Source organism: Lipotes vexillifer, unplaced genomic scaffold, assembly GCF_000442215.2.
Source record: "Lipotes vexillifer unplaced genomic scaffold, Lipotes_vexillifer_v1.1 scaffold478, whole genome shotgun sequence".
Taxonomy (NCBI): domain Eukaryota; kingdom Metazoa; phylum Chordata; class Mammalia; order Artiodactyla; family Lipotidae; genus Lipotes; species Lipotes vexillifer.
The window spans coordinates 706,585-710,141 of NW_006779682.1; positions in this window are offsets into that span (position 1 = coordinate 706,585).

The following is a 3,557-nucleotide window of genomic DNA, read 5'->3' on the forward strand; positions in this document are numbered from 1 at the left end:
CAGGTATATTGCAGCTTAAGAGTCATGTATGAATTGTGTTTACTACAAAAATTCCAACCATATTTCTGCTTCATACTTTCTTTCTAAAAATTATTAATTAATTAATTTATTGAGGTGTAACTGACATACAAAAGTCTAGTTAACATCTGTCACCATACAATATTACAGAAATTTTTTTCTTGTGACGAGAAGGTTTAAGATCTACTCTCCTAGCAACTTCGAAATATGCACTGTAGTATTATTGACTAATGTCTCCATGCTGTACATTGTATCCCCATGACTTATTTATCTTATAACTCCAAGTTTGTACCTTTTGATGCCTGTAACTCATTTTGCTCACCCTCTGTGCACTTCTGGCAACCACCAATATGTTCTCTGTATTTATGAGTTTGGTTTTTGTTTTTGGTGTTTTAGATTCCACACATAAGTGAGATCATAGATAATTGTCTTTCTGTCTGACTTATTTCATTTAGCATAATGCCCTCAAGGTCCATCCATGTTCTTGCAAATGGCAAGATTTCATTCTTCTTTATGGCTGAATAATATTTCATTGTCTATCTATCTATCTATCTATCTATCTATCTATCATCTATCTATCTATCTATCTCACATTTTCCTTATCCATTCATCCATCAATGGACATTTAAGTTGTTTCCATATCTTGGCTATGGTAAACAATGCTGCAGTAAACATGGAGGGACCATATATTTTTTTGAGTTTGTGCTTTGTTTTCTTTGGATAAATACCCAGAGGTGGGATTGCTGGATCATATGCTTGTTCTATTTTTGATTTTTTGAGGAAACTCCGTACTGTTTTCCACAGTGGCTTCACCAATTTACATTCCCATCAACGGTGTACAAAAGTTCCCCTTTCTCCACATCCTCCTCAGCACTTATTTCTTGTCTTTTTGATAATAGCCAAGCTCCATATTTGCTTAATTTAATAATAGCACATTTTTAGCATGACACCGTGTGACATCAGCATTTGTATTTGTATTATAACAAAAACAAATAATGATATAATTAATATTGACTATTTCACTGAATTTACATTTATATCTTGCATTTTCAAAAACATCAGTGACATTTATCTTCAACAGAATAAATATTCAAAGCTGTATGTTTATTTAATGATTTGAATAAAAATTAAGCAATTATTTAAATTAACTTAATCGGCTTTTCTATTTGAAACATCTGATAACACAAGTATTAAACTGACGTCGTTTAGCTGTTTGTAAAATTCTTCTGCTCCTGGAGCCAACACAGTAACAGCTATCACTTCATCTTGTAAATTAACCAGAAAACTTGAAAATGAGCACAGTTAATTAGAATTGCCATTTGATCTAAATGAGACCGTATCTCACAGAGTGACCACCAAACTCAGCTGCCTGGGCTCAGTCTTTGTCTTTTGCCAGTCTCAAAATAATTTCGAACTTTGAAGTAAATGTTGATTTATTTAGCAGTTCTATGTCTTCTGGTTTTCACATGATCAGTGATGTCACTGGACGTGGAGTTGGTCATTCCTCCAGGAGTTCATAGTGGCCGTGGTATGTGAGATTCCACAGTCAGGGTGTCACCCCCTCACTTGGATGGCAGGAGAGGTGAATTCACTTACCTGAGGTCACACCTGGCTGGCTTGTGGCGAATCCAGCCTCCTGACCTCACACATTCAGTGTGTGCCCCGTGGGGAGGGCAGTGGCGGTGGGGTGAGAGCCACAGGCTCACACTTGGGTAAGGGCCAGCCTGGGCTCAGAGGACACAATCACAGAGGCCACATTTCCCCCTTGGAAAGGAAGGAAATACACCAGAAATGGGTGTCCCACTTTTCTTCTGAAAATGTGTCACTGACGGTCAGTGGCAGTAGGAGACCCAGATGTCACTGTTGCTAGAGAGGATTCTCTCAAAGGGGCTGCTGACACTCTGGCCAGTGTCACCTCTAGTCTTGGTCAGGGATCCGTCCAGGTGGAGGCTGGCTCTCGACCTCCCTATGGTAAACACCCTGAGGCTGCTAGAGACTCCCAGACGGGCCAGGAGAACAGGTGGGACCCACACTAATGCCATGGGCTGGCCCAGGACCCCCTGAGCAGTCTCAGAAATGGGGTCCATCTGCTGTCACAGCGTCATGTCCTTGGGCATCCTGGGGCCTGCCACCAGCACCCTCCCCCACCAAAATGATCCTGGCCATCTTCAGAAACCTCTGTGGACAAAGTACAGGGGGCAGACCCCAAAGTCCAATCTCTGTTCTTTGGTTGTGACCACTTCCTGCCCTGGGCAAGTCTTTTAAACTGCCGGTGCCTTAGTTTCCTTAGTGCTAATGGCCAATTAACCCCTCCCTGACCCTCTCCAGACCTCATAAGGATTTGGCATGAGAACTAAGGTAACATCTTCAGAATGTCTGGTGTTTCAGGCAGATTAATGCTCTATGAATCCAAGCTGTCATTATAATAAAACATGGACCTCCACAGCAGGGGCCAGTTAGAAGATCATCAGATTGTTGAGGACGGGCCCTCCTAATGGACAGAAGGTGGGTCTGTACGTTGGAGAGATGTTGGTCGCCATCTGTGGCACTGGCTTCTGTCTCACCTGTGGTTGGCTGACTGGTGTGATTTTAAGGCTGGATGTGGATTCTATTTTGGTGCTGCTGTCTGCTGGGTACCCAGCCATCCCTCTGCTCTCAATTCCAAGCCTGGAAGCCCCACGAGGCTAGGCCTGCCTTTCAGCTGCCTCCCCCAGTTTGGGGTTGATTGACTGAATGTTCCTGGAACAGAACCTCCCCCAACCCCATGTTCTTCACCTGCCTCTTGTCTGTGGACAAACTTTATCCTCCTAGGCCTTCCTCAAGTTCCAAAGAGTAACTTTAATCAGAGAAGTGAGAAAATGCAGAAAGGAAAACAGTCAGGCAAGACAAAATAATAATAGTTTAGCCATTAACCAAAGTCAAGGACTTGAGTTCCTCCTCAAAGGCTATAGATAATATTCTGAGTCACATCCTTTGAGCTGTTTTGCAGATACTGAAACCCCCACCAGGGGGAAGAAGTTAACTGCATGCTGCCCACCAGCACGGAGACCGCAGTCGGGTTGGAACCAGAAGGTTGATGATGCTGACTCCCGATGACCTCACCACCAACCAATCAGAAGAATTTTCACGAGCTGATCACACAGCCCACGTGCCCCCTCTCTCACCCTGTCTTTAAAAACCTTTCCCTGAAAGCCATCAGGGAGTTTGGGCCTTTTGAGCACTAGCTGCCTGGACTCCTTGCTTGGTGCTCTGCAATAAACACCTTCCTTCACCACAATCCGGTGTCCGTAGATGGCTTTACTGTGCACGGGCGAGTGGACCAAAGTTTGGTTCAGAAACAGTTTGATATCTTCCCAACCCCACAGCAAAGATGGTCTTAGGAGGAGGTGGAGAGAATGTCCCATCAGTTGAGTCAGGCAGAGCTCCACTCTGCATCCTGCAGGACAGCTGTCACTGACCTGTGGCCAAGGGCTTCCTGAAGCGGGTGGCACCACATCCTTCCTACCAATACATTTCTTTTTTTTTTTTTTTTTTTTCCC